The sequence below is a fragment of the Zonotrichia leucophrys genome, chromosome 3, assembly GCF_028769735.1.
Source record: "Zonotrichia leucophrys gambelii isolate GWCS_2022_RI chromosome 3, RI_Zleu_2.0, whole genome shotgun sequence".
In the NCBI taxonomy this organism is placed as follows: Eukaryota; Metazoa; Chordata; class Aves; order Passeriformes; family Passerellidae; genus Zonotrichia; species Zonotrichia leucophrys.
The window spans coordinates 44,808,732-44,831,465 of NC_088172.1; the positions used below are offsets into that span (position 1 = coordinate 44,808,732).

The following is a 22,734-nucleotide window of genomic DNA, read 5'->3' on the forward strand; positions in this document are numbered from 1 at the left end:
TGTGAATATTTGCAGAAGTACATGTTTTGGTGTTTTTATGATCCCACAAGTTTTGACAGCTGAATCTAAAAAAAGAAAAAAAATCTTAGGCATAAATTTTGTATCAAGGTTTTTACATTGCACTCATTCAGTAAAAAAATGTTTTAAAAGGGAGACATATTCCTTTATTTTAATTGCACTTCCTTCATTTTAAAATTCTCGGGACAAATACTCTCTTCTTTCTTTTCTGCATTGTTTCTTGTACCTTTTTACTCAACTGTGTAATATGGATTTTACATTGTATGATAGAAGGACAGAAAGTGATTTACTATGATATACAGACTAGTGTACTTAAGTTTTATGTATAATAAGTAAGGTGTTGTCATTGTGTAACATTTTAGTTAGTCATTGGGCAAATGAAGAAAAATGTTCCCTTCCATCTCTTTCAAAGCCTAGCAGAGGACTGGGCTGGGTGTCCTGGTGTTTCTGATGGACAGCAGAGTGTTGCTTCACTCCTGGTTGAGCAGCCTGGAGGTTATAGGATCACTCAGATGGGATTGCCTGATATATGACCCAACTTCTGTGGCTACAGCAAATCTTCAGACCTGGGTTAGGACAGTCTTGTTTGAAACTCCTGCCTCTCCTCCACAGTTTCCTTGTTCACTGTCAGCAACACCTGTGTTGGCTTCATGAGGTATTTGTGCAAAATCACACCGGGCTTGGATCAAGGACAATCCACATTGGTGCCAGTCCTGAAGTCCCAATGGACAAAGCTCCCTCTCTTCTCCACTGGTCAGGGAAAGTCCTGGGCCAGTTATCTGCTGGCATCTATGTTCTTCATCCAGCTACCCTTCTCCTGTCTTTGCCCTGGGAGCCCTGCAGTGTCCTATTGCAGGCTGCAGTCTTGCCCTGTCAGTCTGGATGCTCTTCCTGTATTGCCATAATCCCTGAGAAAGAAAAAAGAGCTGAGTTTTATCCCTCCTCAGAGCAGCATGACTGCTCCTGCAGAGCAGCATGGTACAAGGAGACATGACGAAGAGCAGCAGAAATAAGTCTTTCTCATCCCAGTCTCTTCATGTCCCTTCTGTTCACAGTACACAGATAAATGCGAAATAGCAGCTATGTGGAGAGGTTTCCCAGCTCTCTGGAGAAAAGCAGGAGGCTGACAATAATGAGAAAGCAATTTTTTTGCCTTTTTAGTTGGACCAGAGTCTGAACTGGATTAAATGCTATAGGAGTGTATTTTTCTTCTCTTTCTGCAGGTGTGTGCAGTTTAAAACCAGCAGAGCCATGGCCATAGTAAAAGAAAATACAAAATGAAAACAAACCACAGTACTAAAACCAAATAAAAATTGTGTTGTTGTTGTGCCAGATACAGTCAGAGACATAAAAGAGATGTTAATTAGTCATGTTACTTGCTTTCTGCTCTGCATTTTACAGCTCTTTATAGGGTTGAGTGTTGTGCAACAGAGTGGGAGCAGATGCTATGCTTCCTTTGTGAGCACCTATGCCAGTGACAAGATTTGAGCATATCAGGCATATGTTTTATTCATTAAGGCTCTAAGAAGCCATTTTCTGTAAGGTTGAATATTGAATGATGGAAGAGATATCTTGCATTAATTTTATACTTTTTTGGGGGGGATGCCAAAAACCAGATCAAATATGTTTGGAACATGAGATACGAGAACAGCTGCATTTTGATAATAATGCAGAGAAAGAGATGACCTTATTAAATTGTGTCTCCCCAAATCTTCCAAAGCAAGAAGCACAATTACATTAGAACCCTCCAGAAACTCAGTAGATTTTCCTGGATTTTTATTCAGTCGTTTATTCAGTATTAAACTCCTGTCCAATGAACATGACATTGCATGATATACTTCAAAGCCTAGGCTTTAGGTGCTATCATAAAATTATTTATTTGGGAAAACAGTAAAGGTAAAACACTGTTTCCAGACTGCCCACATGTGTGCCTTTGGGCTTGATTGGAGAACCATGAAAAACTTATTATATTATTCAGGTCTTGTGTGAAGAGAACTGACTACAGGGAGGAACAAAGCAAGAGGGGCAGATAAAATTAAAAACTAAAAAAAGGAATTAACTCACTGCTTTCAGACCAAGTCAGTATTTCATATAAAAAGGCAAAAATATTTCATTTGTGGCCCTTTTTTGGATTTTTGAGGTTAAGTTTTTTTTAATTAATTAAAAGCTGTTCAGTATTTTCTGGATTCATCGACTACCCAGGGAAAAAAAAGGATATGGTTTTGGCACTTACTGCACTCAAGGCAGGTAATTTAATCAATGTCCCTGTCACCTGTATTTGTCTGTCTACAGGAAAAACACAGTGATACCATCAGCAATTTGAAATAGCTGTCATTTAAGTATGAGTATGATTCACCAAGGGCAAACCAGGCCTGACAAGCCTGATCACCCTCTCTGGCCAAGTAACGTGCTCAGCTCACACAGGGCGAGTGCTGGTCATGGTCTGCCTGGATTTCTTCAAAGCTCTCACTATGGTTTCCCACAGCCTCCTCCTGGAGAAACTGGTGGTTTATGGTCTGGGAAAGAGGCCTGTGCAGTGGGTGGGGAAGAGGCTGACCAGCTCACCCAGAACACCACACATGCTGGTAAATAACTTGGTTTCATAACTGGAATAATACTGAAATAACTGGAAATCTGGTCCAAGTGTGGGTCCCAAGGGAGAGATATTGGGCTCAATGCTGCTTGCTGCATTCATAAATGACATGGAAGACAGGATCAAGTGTACTCTGATGACATTTGCCATTGAGACCAAACTGAAGGCTTTGAAAGGAAGGCCACTCTGCAGGAAAACTTGGACAGGCTGAAAGAGTGGGATAAAATCTTATAAAGCCCAACAAGATCTTGCACCTGGGAAGATATAGTCCAGGAGCATAGCACAGGCTGGGATCTACCCAGCTGGGGAGTACCTCTGTGGAAAGGGAACTGAAGGAATTGGAATAATCACCCCGGGGGAGTGGTGGATTGCCCAGTCTCGGACACTTTTGAAATTCAGCTGTACAGGGTGTATGCCATTTTGTCTAGACCACTTTTTGCCACCAAAGGTTGGACCAGATGATCTGTAAGATCCCCTTCCATCCTGGTGTTCTATGACTCTGGGATGACAACCCATTTTATTGATTATGGATGCCTAGTGTCTTACTGTTGCATTGATGGCAGTCTTAAATTTTGTTGTTGTTGCTTGGATTAAAATAAGGAGTAGGAGCAGGTGTAAAAAACAAGATCCTGGGACTCAGGATGCTCTCTTTTCTCTGCCTGCACTATACCTGAGCAACTTTGGCTTCCCCAGGACATGAATCAATGGCCCCAGACAGAAGATAGTAATGCATCTTTCTCACTATGAAACCTAAAAGACCTGATCTATAGGACACCCTTTTAAATTGCTGTGGTAAAATCCTCTTTGTTGTTTCCAACTATAACAAAAAATCAGACCTCTAAGAACTCTGGCCCTGCAGTGGGGAGCTGAGCAGCACCCAGGATGAAGCACAAGCTTTCTCAGTTGGGTGGGATTTACTGAGTCACCAGTAACTCAATAACAAGCTCTTTAAATTCCACTTTTTGCTCAAACATGGTTTTTAAACATGCTGTGGTGTGGCATTAATAGGAAAAGAGACCACAAAAGTTATTTAAATAGATGTATCAGATTTATGTAGCAAACAAGATGTACTAAATTCTCTTAGCTGAGCAAAGACTTTTTGTAAAAAGTTCTTTATATGACAAATAAGATACGGAGTCAAAAATTACATTAAATCTTTATAAATTGTGGAGTCCTGTTTAAATAAAAGGATTTATGCAGGTAATTCTATTAATGGTATTGATAGCTATCTGCATAAATCCCAGCCTTTCAAACAGGAAAATATGTTTTTGCATTCAAAATGCATCTGACAAAATGCATTATGTAGCACTGTAATCCTTGCTCTCAGTTCGGAAGATGAGGATGGTGTTCTGTATGTAATTATCATATACATTAACAAATAATGCAAGAAGATATTTTCAAGGGATTTTTTAATAGAGTGAAAAATAAGATGTTTGGTTATCTTTCAGAAAGAGCAAATATGGCCTATGAGGTCTCATTTATTTTCTGTTCATCTGCAACACTTGGAAATTTAAAAGTTTTTTGAGATTAGTTAGTAATTTTTATCAAACAGGAACAAGTTTGTGTAGAAGAGGTATTAAAAAATTTCCAGGTACATTTCTTAAAGCACCCAACAGCTGAAATAACTGTGTGGAGTTTGATAGTTCCTGATGAGTGTACTAGAGCTCTGGCCAAATAGTCAGTAGAGAATAGGATCAAATGCTAATATTTGATTAAGTTCTTCTAAAAGTTTGCCTTTAGATTAGGTCAGAATCCTACCCAGTTAAACCTGGATAAGGAACATGTTTTCAGAAAATTTGTGGGGTGAGGGAGAAGGGGCAGGGGAAGTAACATCCATTATTTTGTCCGAATATCCTACCAAACATAAAAGTTTGTAATTTGCAAGTTGTGGATCTGAACTCAAAATTAGAAAGAGTGTGTGGGTCTTCACAAACCTTAATCCTGACTCTTGTAATTTAAACAACGTTTGTACTTCCAGAAAAAAGGGATGGACATGTCCACAGCAGCACAGCTGTACTGGGAAGGGCGTATGCCTCCCCCACAGCTTCATTTGGCTAAATGACCCCACCAAGTAGTGTGAGCTGCAGCTCAGTAGCTAGCCAAGCTAGCTGGAACCTGCTCAAATCTGTGCAGGCACTGCAGCTGTCACTCTGATGGAGCCTTGGAGGGCCTAGGAGTGCATCCAATAGCACTGCATCCCATGGAAAATCCCATGGTGATGTCCTTGCAGAGACACTCATACCCACCCAGCCTACTTTTCTCTGGGTGTCCCACGCTTGTGTCCTGCACAGATTACATTTTGCCTTTTACCCAGTAACACTAAAATGGTTATGTGTGGTGTCAGCAGGCCTAGAGATGCCCTCCTCAGCATGACACATTTCTCAGTGGTGGATGTCAGGTCTCTGCTGGGAAGCAGAGCAGGAAGCAGGAGCATCCACTGAGGAGCCAAGCACTGGCTAAGGCTCTCAGTGTGAGGTGGAACCCAGTGTCCCAGAAATGCAACACACCACAGAGCTCCTCACTGCCCACGTAGGCATCTACATCTACGTTCCTATGCAGATTTTTTTTTCCTTTTGACTTCCAATCACCTAGATAAAGTCTCTTCAATACTCCTGCACATATTTAGCCAGGATTTGCAGCATGGTTTCAAGGTACATTTGAATCTTACTTCTGCTACTTTTTTACTTGAGTATCTTGTGTTATGTGTTCAAATAATATTTATTATGTTCAGTGTGACCAGAAAAATTTTATTGCCCTCTATTGCCCGTTAACTTGGAGAAAGTAATCCAAAAGTGTTGCAAATTACTCTTTGCTGAGGGAGTGGAAACTCTGGCTGTCTAATAGTAGAGGTAGGAAAAAGAAGCCTATAGGTACAGTGTTTAGGACAAAGTATTCTGGAAAGGCTTATAGGCACACTGAGAATCTTCTGGAAAGACTGATTGAGCTGAAAAAGAAGCAGAATGGGAAAAAGATGATGCTTTTATTGTTTTCCTCTTACAACTGACAGGAAAGATCTTTAAAAAGTAGTCTTTGAAATGTTGTCTGGGTCTGATTATTTTATTGCAAGTCCATGCCACTTCTGTGTGTTTTGGTATATGTTCCTTCTCTTAATTAGTTCAACCTGTTCCGAAGTAATCAATGCATCCGTTTTTGTATTCCTTAGGCTTACATACAGTGTGCAGTCATTAGTGAAGTCTGTGGCTGATATTTTACACTTCCCCACACCTAAAAGTAGTGAGATTTTATAGCCAGACATATCTTCTAACTGCTTACTTTATAAAAAGAAAAAAATTTAAGAGGCTGACAAGCTCAATCAGAAAAAGTACTGGAACTACTGTTAATATTTTTTCCCATAGGATTATTTTTGAATGGTCATTTATTTCTAAGGATTTTTAAAGTAATATGAAGTACCTAAACAGAAGAGAAATGCTGAAACAACAAACATCCATGTCTGAAGCAGCAAAGGGTTTTCAAGACTACTTCTAAGACATGTTTTATTTTCCACTGAGGAGATTGTTGACTTCTTCTGAAGAAATGGTGCGCCTTCTCCACTAAGACCAATCTGTAGAGCCATAGCCAGAGAAAAAGAGGATTCTGAATTCCAGATGCCGGATTTCCAGGGATTCAATCACGGCAGGGCTGATTTTTTGTTTTCAGGATGGATGGAATTTACTCTGTCAGGCAGCCTGTATACAAAAGTCACTCTCCAATCTATTTTAATCTATCTTAAACTCCTAAATATAGATTGTTACTGATATGCTAAGTAACATGGAGGGAGAATTTTTGTTTCATTTACGTGCAAATGGTTGTCTTCACAATACTCCAAGGAAAACTTCTGGAAAAGTGAAATATCAGACACAACCTTCAGAGGATGAAAACATTGTACCCTACCTCCCATGAAGACCACTTGCAGAATAACAACTGTGCTGAACGGCACCCACTGCTGAGCAAACACATTTCAAAGCTTCACTTTCTGCACTCAGAATTGCTTTGGGATTGTTTGTTTGGGGCTTATTTTTGTTTCTTTTTCAATTGTTTTGCACTCCCAAATTACACCAGGATACCTGAAAACCAACCCCAACCAAGACTTTGTATCAAATTTCACATCAGGGTTTTATCTTATGTTGCAACAAAGGGAATAATTTCTGATGTGCTTTAATGTATGCTGCTGTACCTTCTCAGAAAATGAGGTAGTTCATATGAAATTTCACACAAAAATTAGGTATAATTATCTCCCCTCTACAAGGGAACGTACTAGGCTGAATAGCTGTAAGAAGTATTTAATGCTATTTTAAAAGATAAAAATGTAGGTAGACAGATTTACATTTAAATCATATTTCAATCAACCTTAAAGGTTCAGTTTACACAGTAAGGGTATAAAAAGTTAGCTTATTAAATATGCACAATGTTTTGCATTGCATGAAGGATGTGGATTGTACTTTCAATTTCCAAGCAAATTAAACCTGCTGTCAGTAAGTACACTGTAGCAGGATGCAGTGGGCTCTGTGGAAACCAATTTAAACAATTTATGCTACTGCATATCAGTTGGGTGAATTGGATTTCAGATAAATCCTCAGTGACAAGCTGAGGTTCTTCTTGCAAGAGTAGGAAGAGTCCTCATCTCTTTTTCTGATCACAGGTTTAGGACAATACTTTTACACTCCATGCAAAGGAGTTGAAAGGGTTGTGGTGGCTGCATAGAAGGCACAAAAAATAATTATTATGCAGTGAGAGACAGTCTCTATGACTTAGCAGCATCTGTCTACATCTTGCCATATACACATTAGGGATTGATCAGGGAATTGTGTAGCTTGAGACCAGCTCACTCATCCCTAGCCTTCTTCTGTGCGAGCGTAGTCAGTGACCCTACAGTCATGGACATTTAGGGATGCTTTTTTCTCAGCCTTTGAAGGCTGCATGAGGAGACAGATTGTGCATCAATTCATACCAGTCAATCTACCTCATCATATGGTTTTCCTTAATCCCTGTGTTACAAAAGAGAGGAGGACAAATCCTGCCTATCCAGTGCCTCATGGTTTGGGTATTTTTTATAAGGTGTAATTACTGAAGTACACTTGAAATCAAGTTTTTAAACACCAACTTTACCCTCCTTCCAAGTGCTCTAATGAACAGCCAGGGACACATCATCATGTATAACTTCTTATGGTACTTACTGTGCTTAAAAAAGATATTCCAAGAACATTCCAAACATTGATTCATCATCCAGCTGAGAATTCTGAGAACTCATCTTTTGAGAAAAAATGCTTATGATAAAGATGAGGCCATAAAGTAACTGCCTGCATTTAATTGGAAAGTATTTCAAACAACTGAATGTGTAACATAAACAAACACAAGTTTGAAAAGAACCAAATGTCTAAGGCAAGATAATTTTATTGAAAAAGTACAATTTCTTAGTAATAATGCATTTACATATTTAGGTTAGAGGGTTCTAAAGCCCTTTACAGACTGCATGCACTGTGTTAGTGTATTCATAAAAATAAGCAGAAATTTCTAGATGGTACTTGTAAAAATTAAATGACTCAGCAAATGATTCTTTCTCAAAAAGACTTTGGGAGGATTTACATTGTCATCATATCCTCCTAGTCAACATATTGTTAAATTGCTGCCACTACTGAAGAAATTGGATTCTGTTTGTAGAACACCCAACCATATTTTCAGCCATCTTATCAGTGGACAACAATCCCAGCAAATCCAATTTCCAGCCATAAAGTCTGTTTTTCCAAAAGTGGCATCCATCTCCCAAAAGATTTCCATCAGACACATCTGTAAGCAACTTTCAAGTTTCCTCTGGATGAATCTGTCATGCAATTAGGTTATGGATTAGCTGCCGTGACAAATAGGTTGCCATTTGCCTTTTGATGTACTTTTGATTTTGATGTTTCAAGTATTTCCCTCTTTTAAATGCTGTCTTCTGGGAGCTGTACCACTCTATTTTATGTTTTGGATAAAACACTTGCAGCAGCATCTTTTCTTTGGGAATCCAAAGAGCATGTTATAATGTGTCATACTTTTCCCATGAGTGAATATTATTTTGAATACTTACTGTATTGTGGAATAGCCCGCAGACTAAGGAGTGTATTTACTTACTGGTTTTCTCTGCCCTGAGAAATCTTTCAGTTGGTAAAACAGAATCATAGAATCGTAAAAGGGCTTGGTTTGGAAGGGACCTTAAAGATCATCTAGTTCCAAGTCCCCTGAAATGGGCAGGGACAGCTCCCACTAGACCAGGTTGCTCAGGGCCCCATTCAACCTGGCCTTGAACACTTCCAGGGATGGGGAATCCACAGCTTCTCTGGGCAACCTGTGCCAGTGCCTCACCACCCTCACAGAAATTAATTACTTCATTCTTCCAAAATATCTAAATAGTAATGTTTTCTGTTAAGTCTTTATTTGCCTCTGTTGCCTGTGGCTTATGATACCATCTTTAATTATATTTTGATTTACTATTTTTCCTCAATATCTCTGCCTTGTTCATTGCAGAGTGGAATAGATAAATCACCTGCAAGGAATGAAAGAGACTGCTGTCTGAGGGAATTCCTTTGCTGAACTGGAATAGTAAAGCAAGAACCTGAAAGAGAGAGAAATACTAAAACAGCTATTGCTGCTCTGGAGGAATAGGTTCTACTCCTCAGAAACTCTGTCTGGGTTTCTGAGTGGTGCTACTGTCCACTGCTAGAACAACTTTTGTCTAATAACTGGGTTTTTCTTGTTTCTTGCTCCTTTTTCTTTATTTTTCTTTTTTTTTTTTTTTTTGCATTAGGTTTGCACTGAGATATCTTTCTAAGAAAAAGAACAAATTAAATACTATTTTAAAAAATTAGAAGATGAGAGATAAACTCTATCTTTTTATTATTTAAATAATTCTATTATTAAATCCAGAAGCTAGTCCATACTGCTTTACTCCCAACTTCTCACTGATAAAATTTTCCAGTTTTTTCACATCTTATTTTTGCTCATCTTTCCCTATGGAAGTATGGAATATTTCAGGTCAAAGAGACTTAATTAATTGTTAAAATTATTTATTTAAATTCCAATCAGCATGATCTTTTATAAAAAATTACTTCAAAACCTTGTGCATTCCTGCGTTCCATTGCTGTGCTTAATGAAGAAATTATGAATGCAGATTTTAATGTCATCAATGTGAGGACATTGCTTTTGAATTTTGCAGCACATCTAGAGGCAAAGAAATAAAATGGGCCTTTAAAAGCAATGTGTGTTACTGCAAGTAGTTAGGCAACTCCTTAGTTCCTCTGCACACAAGCAGTGACTAGAGCCGTGTTTCAATTTGTGCAAACATATAACACAATTCAGAATCTGCCCCTACACCAGGCAACTGATCTGCAAATAAATTTGAATTAGGAAGTGAACAGTATTGTTTTCTGAGGGCTCCAATTCCAGTTTCGTTGTATTTTTTTCTCTAAGTTGTCTAATGTCCTTGTAGCTTAAAATCCAAATTGCCTGGCAGTTAATGAGGTGTAATTACTTCCACTTTCTAAACACTAAATATTTTCTTTCTTTTAACAAATTTTTAGGTCAAAACCCTTAGAAATAAACTACATTCATACTTTTCATTTGGAATAGACTACATCCATACTTTTCATTTGGCTGTTAAAGGATAGGTTTTCTCAAAGCAGTTAAGCAATTTAGGAAGGTATGTGCTACTAGTTTTATGCACTGGTCAGCATAAGATAGCATAAATTATTTAGAGTTCTTGATAAACTAGCTGCCAAATGTATCACAAGATGTCTATGGGCTAGAAACACTTTCTCAATATCCAGGTTATAAAATAAGAAGAGATAAAAAACTGAAAGTAAAAAAAAACTACCAATCCCCCCAAAAAACCCCATAAAATAAAATTAAAAACCTTATCCAGGTTGCCTATATTTCAAATTCCTCCTACAAGTCTTTCTTAATTGTCTACTTCATTGTTATGCTGCCATCCTTCTATTGCAGGTAAGTAATTAACTTTCCAAAAGATGAGTTTAACTTAAGAGAAAATACTTTAATTTAGGGGAGAAGAACCCTAACGTTTTCATACAAAAAAATCAACTTCCCCATGAATTGCCTCTAACACTGAAACTGATGCCTATTTCATCATAATATTTCAATGTCTTCTATACAATTTATGTTGTCACAATACTATTACTTTTATGAGATAAGGAGGCATAGGTAATTATGCAATATACTGCATAATTTTTTTTTTCATCTCCAAGTAGTTGCAGGCTTTGTGCATTAAGGATGTTGCCTTTGTACTGCATGCTAAGAATAAGTACTAGAAATTGTACTAACTAGAAATATAACTGCTTGTTCAAATATTAATATACTCCCCATATAGTCATTAAAACGAAAAGGAAAAATTGCTTTTGAGCTTTTCACATTCATCAATAGTTCATGAAAATACGTAACAAGTTATGACACATCTAATAAAGATGAAAGGGATGAAAATCCTTGTGAATTTTTAATATGGATAATAAAGGGCATTAATACAGCTTAATTATATTGATAAATAATTTAAATTACTTTTTAAACTATGTTTTATTTTTATTTGAAATAACTTTATGTGTTATTCTTGGAGGAGGTATAAACATGGCATTATACTACCAGCCACTCTACAAGGGGAAGTAAATGTTGTTGTATTGATGATCTGAATAAATATAGCCATTTAAAACATTCTTAGAACATTTCCTCTAAAATGCTGTATCTTTTAAAGTATCCTTTTGAATCCAAAGTTTAGATCAATGTTAAATAACAATAAAAGCATCCAAAGATCTGTCATGAGATTAGATGTCTGATTGATCTGCCCTCTTAAGGCAAATCAGTTTCTGTACATATTGTTATACAAAGGAATTATGTTGCTGTCTTTGCAAGGGACGCTTTTGATTTTCAGTCAGCTTGGGTACAGCTAAGTTAAAGGAAATGTAGGTATTTCATTTAAAACCAGAGGCTTAGACCAAAGTTCAAGATTAAGTCCCTAGCTTTATTTCAGTGAAATATTCTGACTTTATTTTCTCAGCAAAGTAAGCTAATACTGCATAGGAGCTTTAACTACTCAGCAGTTCAGGGTTGACACACTTTTAGCAAGATCTGTGTGCCCAGACTGAAATTTGTCTTTTTCACCTTTGTTGCTTTTTCACAGAGGAGTGCACTAGCGTACCTCCCTTTCTCTCCTTCTTCATCTCTCTCTGTGTTCCCTGGCTGCGGCTTGCTGACATTTACCTAGAATCACAGAATTATAGAATATCGTGGCATGCGATGGACTGTGGGCCGAGGAGGAGGAGGAGGAGGGGTTTGGTTACAGAGTCTCTGATATGAACACAAGCATGTGGCTATTGGTTCATGGGCTGGGTTGTGACCAATCAGAGTTGAATGTGGAGTCTTTTATACAGCCTATAAAAAAAGCTGGGTACCCAAATAGTTTCTCTGTGGCTTGAAAACCTCGCTGTGTGTCATCTCTCCACCTCCCATGCATCTTGAGAGTAGAATATCTTAAATTCTAGGGGATCCATAAAAATTACTGAGTCCAATTCCCTTCTTCATACAGGACTACCTAAAACTAAACCATATGACTACAAATATTGTCCAGACATTTCTTGAAGTGTATCAGGTTTGATCCCATGACCAATTCCTTACAAACCCTGTTCCAGTGACCAGTCACCCTCTCAGTGAAGAATTTTTTTCCTGATGTCCATCAGAACTTACCTGAGCACAGTGTATTTCCATTAATTTCCTCATGTCCTATCACAAGTCACCAGAGACAGACATAGCACCTCCCTCTGTCTCCCTTGAGAAAACAAGGACGGCAAACCCTCTGCCCTCTCCAGGCTCAGCAAACCAAATTACCTCAGCCTTTCCTCATAGATCTTGTCCTTGAGTCCTTCCACCATCTTCTCACTCTCACCTGCATGCACTCTAATAACTTTATAGCCTTCTTATGTTGGGACACCCAAAACTGCCCCCAGCACCTGAGGTGAGGCTGCCCCAGCTCAGAGCAGAGCAGGACAATCCCCTCCCTTGCCTGGCTGGTGATGCTGTGCCTGATGCCCCCCAGGACACGCTTGACCCCTGCACTGGGAAGATACACTGGGCACACTACAGGGCACACTTCACCTTGCCATCCACCCAAGCCCCAACATCTCTTTCCACAGGGCCTCTCTTCAGCCTCTTGTCCCACAGTTTGGCTATATAACCTGTACAACATGCTGCAGTAACTGGTTTTACCTGAGTTATTATATATACCTCTACCTGAGTTTCTCCTGTTCTGGTGCAGAGAGCCAGGGAAGCAGTTATCACAGCCACCTGAATCAGCCAGTGCAGCAAAATTTGTACAGGGAAATATATATTTAATTTTTTTCAGAAAGACACAGATACATAGCTTGGCAGTCCTGCTGCCTGAGGGCAGGTGCTTCCAGAAGTCCAAAGGAATTTTGTGTCCTAAACACAGTTGAGTCTGATTTCTGCCTTCTCCATCTAAAAATTTTCATGAAAATCTGTCAAGGCTGTTTCTTAACAGCTCTAGAGACCTTTATTCCTTCTCTTCAAAGTACATTTCTGGTCTCAGCAGGGATCAGACTAAAGACCCAAAGTTACTCGTTATGTGCTGTCCCATGCACAGAGGAATTGCAAATGTTCACTGCCAGGTGACTCTACTGAACATTCCCCATCCTCCTGTTTGAAAGGTCCCTACAGAGAAATACTTAAACCCCAACACCATGCCAAGAAGCAAGCCAACATTAATAAAGCATTAAAATCTCTGCATATTTATCACAACCTTCACATATTTAACTTCTGAAATATTTATAAAGTGCATAATACTTTCTGAAGTTGTATTTTATATTAGAAAATAAAAATAAAAATTAAAGCTAAAAAATTCTCTGTCCCCTCCAAAAGTGGACACTAACAGGAATTTTTGGTAGGAACCAAACTGCATCTTTGCAACAGCTCAGCAAAACCCCTGCTTCCCAGAGGTAGTGTGTGACAGGTGCACTTCTGGCACCCAGGGAAACACCATCTCCATGGCCTCCCAGCAGAGTAAAATTAAGATTTTTTTTCTTCCTCTCTGTCTACTTAAAGCTGAGGGTAATCAAGTGTGTTGCAAAGATGGTACAGAAGGAAAATCCCACACTGTCTGATGATATTACAGGTTAAAATAATCAAAACAAAAAAAAAAACCAAAACCCAACCATACAGTTGCCTAGAAAATAACAGCTTCATAGAGATCTATAAACTATCCTTTCATGTAAGTATTCAAGGAGAGTATTTCATCATGCATTAGAATGAAATAAGCCACTAGAGTTGAGGTAAAATATTTAGGAGAAAATTTTAGTGATTTTATTTCACAAAATATTTTTAAGTTTAAAAAATTGCTTGCCTTCCAATTAAGACAAAAAATAAATAACAAATGTCCTTAGGAAGCATACAAGAAGAGAAGTGGAAAAAAATGTGTCCTAGCTTTCAGAAAATTGAAATCCTTCATCCAGAAAACACTAAAATTTGAAAGGAAGAAAGGTGACAGTGTGTGTCCAGTTCAGTGAAAGTGGATCGTGCTATTTCAGTTTCTCTGCTGTCTCTCTCTGTAGCAGATGACATCCAGAGGTCCCTTGATCGGATGTGTCCCCTTGTACCAAGGACACCTCTTGCCAGTTATTGCAAAGCAAGATGCCCTGTGGGCCAGACCATCTACAGAATTTGTCCTGGGGACATGGCTTATGAATCCCTTATAAAACAAGGTGCATGCCCATGTTGTGCTTCATCAGCACCTGGCTTGTATCACATTTGGGCTGAGGGTGAGTCCAGGACTGCCTATAAAACCTTGTGTCCAAACATTTTCATTTTGGTGCATTTTGATGCGTTTCCATCTTAACATGACATTTGTCTAAGATTCAAAATTCTTAACAGTTTTCCCAGTGTCTTGAGTATTTAAATGAAAAATAAATTCTTTCTTTTGATGAATTTGGTCAAAACAAAACTGCACGGTCATCGCAACAGGGCATCTCCATCTCAGGCATGTTTGGGGTTTGCTCACATGCTGAAGAATTCAGCTAGATGACAGTAATGCTACTGCTTATGCGAGAAGAACAAAATGACAACAGTATATGAAGGGGTACTGCCAAAGCAATAGAGGAAATCAATTTCAATAAGAGTTATATGAAGTTAGGACTGAAATTAAATTTTGGTTCTTCAGCAGTGATATTCAGCACTACCACACCTTAAATAAAAATTTATTTCTTGGTGCACTAAAATTGAATACTGTTCTTTAACAAAAAATGCTTGATCTTATAAATAGCTACATAGAATAGTATTAAAATACATCTGTGGATATAGTGACCTTTGTTATCTCTCCTTTCTTCTTCTGTATTGGTTTCCTTTTCGAGCCTGTCTGTAAAAACTGCTTATCAGACCATGGATAAAACAAAGAATTTCATGGGTTGTTCCAATAATTTAGTTCATTACAGAGATCCAGATTTGAAGGAAATGTAATTTCTTTACTTACTCTTGCTGGATTTTAGGCTGAAGTGGGGGTACCCAAAACTCTGGGAGAATAATGTCTTTTCAAAATTAAATATCACAAGGGACATTTAGGTGACTTCAGACTATTCAGACATGCTGATGATTAGATGTATGTCAACTAAGACCCATGCTTCTGAAAACAACGAGCAGCTATGTCTTACATGTAGATTTGAAGCATCTAATAATAAACTTCCATTGCAAAATATAAAAACCTTGCCTTTCTCTGCTCAAGATTACTAAAGCTGTGTTAACACTGCATAGGTGACCTGGGGTCAGAACTCCAGGCTCTCACCTGCCAAGTCAGCTGTCATGGTCAATTTATGTCCATAGCTTCATTCCCAGCTTGGTCTTGCCATACAAGCAGCACAATTTAGGGCCAATTCCACTTAACAACTTGTTGCTGTTAAGGGATTTTGCAGAGTGCAAGCATGGTTGTTGTGAGACAGGAGCTTGTTTTTCAAAAGAAAAAGAGGAGTTCAAGGTGAAGGCTCAATTGTTTAACTTGCAACTGGTGCTGCTTGGTCAGATGTGAACATTGGGGGAGGGCTAACATTACTGATTGTTTTCACTGTTCCTATCACTTCATAGTAGTTGGCTAAAGTTTTACTTCATCGTGTTCTTTACACAGTCTATTGCTTTCATTTACCTGTTTAAATAATATTTGTGGAAGAACGTCATATTTGGTTTTGAAACCTGGTTTACTTTTTGTGTAACAAAATTTTCATATGTGCAGTTTGACATCCTGGGATCTGAAGGATTTTTTCAGCCTTTCTTTAAATTGAATAGTTTAAAGAGAAGCGAAAGTAATCCACTGACATACACCAAAACTCAGGGGATGCACAGTCAAAATAAGTAAACTGGCAAACTCCAGCTGACCCACTTATGCAACACATGCCCACAGAAACGAACATAGGCTTTAATAGTCAACTTAAACAAAATATAAAATAAAATATGCATCTTTAAAGAGGAAAGATTTTGAAAACTCCACATCATGAAAAAGAATGTACCATATTTAGTGTGCAGTTGCTTGAAGGTGTTGGTTGAATGGGAAGTTCTTGGTGGGACAGACAAACCATTTTGAGTAGTGCCTTATGCAATGCAATTACACTCCCTAAGAGAAATTTTGAGGAAGCTCTTCTTTAGATTCTGGTAAAAAGAAACATTTAATCAGTGGTGGACATATTTTGGCTTAGCTCTGACTAGAGAAAATGATTATAATTCAAAGCCTTTTATTATTGTTTTTCATGTCAGGGATGTCTTCTGTGTGTGTTCAATTAGTGTAGGCAAGAAGAAAATCAAAATTACCTTTTGAACAATTTGTGGGAAAATAAGAGAGGAATTACTCTCTTCAACTTACAAGAGGAAACACGAAAGAAAGTTGATGAGCAGTTATACTCACCAGCAGAGTGTCTTTTTCTAATATAAAAGATAAAAAGCATTGAGATCTGAAAGTGAGAAGGATTCTGGATCTCCCTGAAGAAAAGTGGAAAATTCTCAGACAAAAAAAAAAAAAAAAGTAAACACCTAGGATGAGCTACAATTGGAAATTAGAGTACATGAAAATCATCAACTTTATATAATTCTGACCTCTGCAAGGCAAATTGTTTTTTCTCAGTAAAATATTATATTGCTGTTCAAGCCTTTCAAACACCTTCCACAATCCAGGGAAAAAATCTAAATTTTGAACCTCCCTGGTATCTGGGAGATTTTGAATTGTGATATCAGTTCTAAGCACTGATGTCAGCTGTTTGCCAGATATGAATTGGGTTCATGGGCCTGACTTATACTTTCCTTGAAGGTTTTAGGCTCAGTCCACTGCAGTTTCATGTATGAGCATTGTCTGTGTGGTTGGGTATGTGTGTTTAAAATAAGTCACCAAAACCTACAAGGAAGGGAATGCATCTTAAAGTAAGGTATCTCAACCTGTAATGATTGTCTCTGTTTGGTGCTGCTACTAGCTACTTTTTGTGAAAATTAAAATTGGAGTTTAGATTTTATTGTTTCTTGAGCATATTTGTTTCCATTTAACATGATGATCCCTTTTTTGTGAGAAAAGCTTAACCTAAGAGAAATTTGTTCAAATATTCTAGTTCTGTAATTTTACTGAAGATAGAAGAGTGAAGTTTGCAGAAAATCCAGGTCTTTATTAGATAAAATGGAAAAGATGCTGTCAGGATTAAAGCAGCAAAATAATCAGAACTCCTGGCTTCTCTTTCCTCTACCTTTATCAGTTCAGGTGTTTTTCTAAGTCTCAGAACACTTTTTCAAAAGTAATATTACGGTCCTTTTTATTATTTATTTTTTCTTTTGAGGAGTCTGTAATCACTTTTCAAATACTGCACTCCCAAATCCCTTTTTGAGACAGGCGCACCTTCTTCTCTGTAGTTCTCGAGAGTTGAGCCCTCTTCCTCTCTTCACATGTATTATTTATGTGAGTAGGCAGAAAGCTGAAAATAAAAAATTTAGATGATAAATCGTGGCTTGCACACCACTCAGTAGAAAGCTTAGGGAGCACAGCACCACAAAAAATGCACCATAACTTTGCAGATTCTATTGGACACTTTGAAACATTATACTTCTTGGGCAAGATGGCTTCTGCCAATAAAACTGGAAATTGATCCTGGCAACAAGTCCTTGTAAGACTTGTACCTGCAATAATTGAATGCAAACAATAGTAGTAATTAAAATCTCACAAGATTCTCCTTTACTACTTTTAAGTAAGTCTAGTAAAGAAAATGCAAAGGTAGATTGTCTATCAATTAAGGCATTTTATGTATGTTATTAATTTCTTATGTCTTCCCTAAGCAGAATTTTCTCTCTGCTTAGCCACTATGTAAAAAGAAAAAGGAATCGCTTTTTTGGGAGTTTTGTCTACCCCTGTTAACTTGGTGACAGGAAGAGTGGGGACAGTAGACTTCTGCAAATGTAGGCCAATAGTAAAGTTCTAGCTTCTACAGAGAAAAACGAGAATATTAGTATAATCTTTACTGTGGAATGCCCTTGGAGAAGAAGAGCACCATACCATCTACTGGAGCAAACATTCTCACATGTCTAAAGAGTTGTTTAAGAAACACATTTAATCATACCAGTACAAAGAACCTCCTAGACTTAGTCTAACCCTAGGCAAGTACAACTCAAGCCTGTGACCCAGTGTGATGTGCAGCAAGGCAGAAAGGCCTGAGCTAAACTACCGGATAAAAGTGCAACAGGTTTGTATGCACAACTGTGAAGTCCCTGAGTCAAGGCACAGAGTGGCTATTACCTGAAAGTAGCATCCTAAAATGTAACAGTCATTGAAAATATAAAATTCAAATGAAATTGTTATGGCATATGAAGTGTAAACCTCTGAACAACGTTTCTAAGAGGAATCATGCACACACAGGTATGCTGTGGGAACCATAGTTCTTCACAAGTGTTTATGGTTTCTTTCACTGTGTTTTTATACTTAACTGTTACTGATAAGAGAACAATACAACACTGAAATTTTATGAAGCAGAGAGAAAGCTTTATTTACCACAGATGAACATTTAAAACCAGAAAGTTAGAAGATATATGAGGAAACTTTTCCTATGAGCCTCTACGTTAAAGAGTTTCTCATCTCTAATGATTGCCTTCTGTATTCATAGTCTACTTCAGAGATTTGCATGCCATTTTATTCAAGACTACTTCTGCTAGAATGTTGTTTGCTGATAATCCTTTACTACTATTCATGTCCCTAGTGTTGTAGTAATATCCTATCAATCTCTATCAACATGAAGGCTGCATTTTTCCTATGTGCTTTACAAACACACATAAAATGCAAATTCACACAAATATATCATGACTTTATCTTACTGCTTAAAATAAAACAAACCTTTAAAAATGTTTTATTTTTAATTATAGCTTTTGTCACTGTGAGCTTCCCATGTTTTTCCTTATTCCTTCAAATATTTTCAAGTAATAAATTAGAGAGAACAAAACCTAAAATATAATGCTTATGCTCTGGTAGATAAACAAAACACAGTATATTTTAGCTAAAGTTGTTTTTTTTTTCTCTAGTTTCTATTTTCTCTTGAAGCTGAGAACAGAGTCAAACTGGGGAATGGAAATTCATGTTTTTACATGTTTTTACTACATACTCTAGAAAAGCAATTTTCTAGATTTCTGTATGCAGATAACTAAGATGGGGAAAAGATGAGATTATGATATTTTACTGCTGTGTCTAAAGTTATTTGTGATGGATTAAACTACAAAGGGAAGTTAAAATTCAAATTCACTTTTCACATCATATGGTTCTTGTTTACTGATTTAACGAGTCTATAGAATTTAAATTTGAAGAGTTGTCCTTAATTTAAAAAGCCCTTGTCTTGTAAATATTTGCAAACTACTTGTGTAAAGGATGCAGGTTTGTGCGCTATTTTTTTCTACTGATTTTGAACTTTTGCTGCCTGTAATGTCTTTTTACTCTGCACAGTCAGTTATTCATTTGACTTTTTCTCTTACCAGTTTGCTGTTACTTCTCCTATAATTTTTAGATGGATGTAGTAGAAAGATTTGTTGACCAGGGCAAGTAACTCACTAGATTTAACAGAGCATGCTAGGTCAGTGCTGTGTGCCTGTAGCAGAGTGGTCAAGAGAAGGTTCCTGGCCGGGCACAAGAAGGTTTAAGTGATCATGTGGATGATTAAGATTAGCTTTGTTGCTAATAAAGTATCTAAATATTGCCAATGCAGTATCTAAACATCTCATCATCTGCTACAATGGATCTTAGTATAATCCAGTCATGGTCCCTCCTCTTGCATCATGAGCTTTAGTGAGACCCACACGCTCCCTAAGCTTCTCAGAGAAGTCTAGGCATGGCTTAGTCCACTGAGTTTCAGATTTGGGCAACAGGCTGTGTCTAAAGGGTAATAATATAAGCAGGTTCAGCCAGAAATGTACAGGTTTACAGCCTCTGGCTTTGCAGAATTCACAATTACAAAGCAACAAAGCACCTAGGTGGCCACAACATTATGCCTGTATTTGACTGGACCTTAGTGCTTTATACTGTCCCATCCAAAAGTGAGTGTTTCCCATTTTCAAGCTGGACATAGGAAGGAGATCTACCTGGAAGCTGCCTGAAACCTTGTTAGACTAGATGACCCAGTCTCTAGCAGCATTTTACACCTTTTTGCAAGTTGATGTGCATCAGAGTTAATCACAGACATCTCAGCTCCCCCATTTCTGGAATGCATTGATTGTGTGAACATCCAGACAGTTCCTCCTGAAATACCCACCTGACATTCTTGCATTAGGCCAAGCCACATCACCCATCAGAGAGCTGGAAAAGAAAAGAGGTTGTTGGGAGAAGAGGCACACAAAGATCTATCTTTGGTCATCAACACAGTGTCATGTTTGATCACTACAATTACAATTATCCTCACCTGAAAAAATTTTGCTAACTGTAAGCACTTTCTCATTTTTACATGGAATGAGAAAGTGTTATGGTCCTCCACTGACCCTGTGCAGAGAGAAAAGTCTGCATGAGAGAAGAGGAAAAGACAGGACACATAACAAAAGTGGAGTGTGTTTCTCCTCAGTTACCTCATGCTGGAACACTCCTCTTCCTCAGTGTCTTCATCTGACACTATAATCCAGGTTAACATTTTAAGTCAATGTAAAAAAGTTGCCTCTAGCGTATGATACCCTGCATTATATAAGAAAGAGAATGAAATATGTATATTATATAAATATACATATTTATATGTATGAAGGAACAACCTTTTTTTACCTCTACAAAAGACTTTTTCCCCTTTACTCTAAGGAGATTCCACACACCTTGCTTAGCTTGTCTTTGCTAGTAATTATATTTAACATATTTAAAACTAGGTACCACAAATACCTCCCTCTATGCCCAGAAAAAAGATCAAAGCAGACCTGCTCCTTACTTCAGTCTGAATTACTACATTGAGTAAATAAAGTCTGCTTATATGAGACTCAGGTGGGATTCAACAGGTGGCAATGCATAACTCTGTATTTAAATCAGTCAGCTTTCTTTCCTTTGACAGTTACCAGAATTATATTTAACAGAGTTAATATGCTCTAGGATGCAATTCACCTCATCTAAAAAATCATCTAATAGTACAGGTCATATAAATCACAGTTAAAAGTGCATGCTTGCCTCCCCTGGCTGTAATATGGGAGCCTGTAACGTGGTGATGGGGGAGCCTGGTGTCAGGATGAGAGCAACAGGCTTGTAAAAGCTGGCTCTGGCTCTCAGAGTGCAGTTCACAGATTTTGGTGGCAGACCAAAGCTGCACCTTAAGGTCAAGCACTAAATAGCCTAGAAAGTTATTTGTCCTGATGTCTTCTGTCGTCTTCGCCCTCATTCATTCATTTAAGATAAGTTATACTCTCTCATAATTAATTGGACAACAAACATGCTCCTGGATCCTTGCAGCTGCTCAGCTGACAGGAGGCAGCTTGTTAAGTCACTGCAATTCAATTGTGTTTGATTGTACTACTGTAACCTGAAGCTTTGGCTTTCCTCTGCTGTGGGTTTAAATCACAAGAAACTTCCCTGAAGATATTAGATTCATTTCACAGAATAAAAACAACATGAGAAGAGAATCAGGGCCTTAGGCCACCCAGCTTATGCAACAATAAAAGGAGAAAGGGAATTTATGGATGACATCATCAAAGCAGGTCATAAAACCAAACTTACAGCTTGAAAGTGCTATACTAATTAAGAAAGTGTGTTGCCAAAGTTGGAGACTGTAATGCAGATACATTGTATGATGTAGATACATTGTACATTTGTACAATGTACACCATTGTACAAAACAAATTAAATTTAATAGAAATTTAGCTGCTGAACCTACAGAAGTCTTGAATCATGAGTACTTTAATTTGATCAGAGGCATAGAAGTTATGTACTGCACAATGGACATAGGCAAATCACTAAAGTGAATATTAATCTTTAGATACTCAGAGTGAGTATTTCCTATCACATTGCAGGTATGTGAGGCATGAACATTATTTGTTTATTCAGTTAAATACATCAAAAAGCAGAAGCAAAACCAACACACCATACAGTTCAACATTACAAAACAATTATTCTATTCAGTCAGTGCTTTAAAAACAAACCCATTCCAGAACAGCTGGAAGCCTGCAAGTGACATTTATAACAATTGCAAGTGGTAGTTAACATAATGTAGCAAAAGAAAAGCTTGACTCTTTTGGTCTTTTTTTCCACATATTTTATTTCTAAATTTACATTTGGTTTATGATTTTCATGTAATCTCTTGCCTATTCTTTTATCTCTCCTGAAAAGTTCTAATTAGCAATTCTCACTAGCTTTGGCGCATCTGTCACTGGAATCCTTCCTAATGCATTTTAACATGCCCAAAGCCTGCTCCAGAGTGCTTTTTTAACAATATGTATATTTTGCTTGTTTGTTTGTTTCAAATTCAGATACATCCTTAAAGCCCAGGTTTATCTGCCAAAATGAATAATGCCAAGTGTATTGGTATAATGGTACTCATAGCTGATTAATTACTTCTAAATATAGTAGAAATAAAGAAGTAATTTTATGGGTGTTATTTAAGTATTTTAATTTAATCTTGACCATGGGTTTG

At 37.6% G+C, this 22,734-nt stretch overlaps 1 protein-coding gene and 1 long non-coding RNA gene across 3 annotated transcripts in view; one reads left to right on the forward strand and one right to left on the reverse strand.

Annotated features, from left to right (window-relative positions):
* Positions 1–22,734, forward strand: part of NKAIN2 (sodium/potassium transporting ATPase interacting 2) — a 525,151-nt gene that overhangs the window by 381,281 nt on the left and 121,136 nt on the right. The gene's annotated exons all lie outside the window — the stretch shown is intronic.
* LOC135444842 (uncharacterized) lies at positions 16,872–20,808 on the reverse strand. Its single transcript, XR_010439312.1, has 4 exons — positions 20,702–20,808; positions 20,542–20,618; positions 20,395–20,438; positions 16,872–17,586 (listed from the first exon to the last, which is right to left on the reverse strand). It is a non-coding gene; the product is annotated as an uncharacterized LOC135444842 (long non-coding RNA).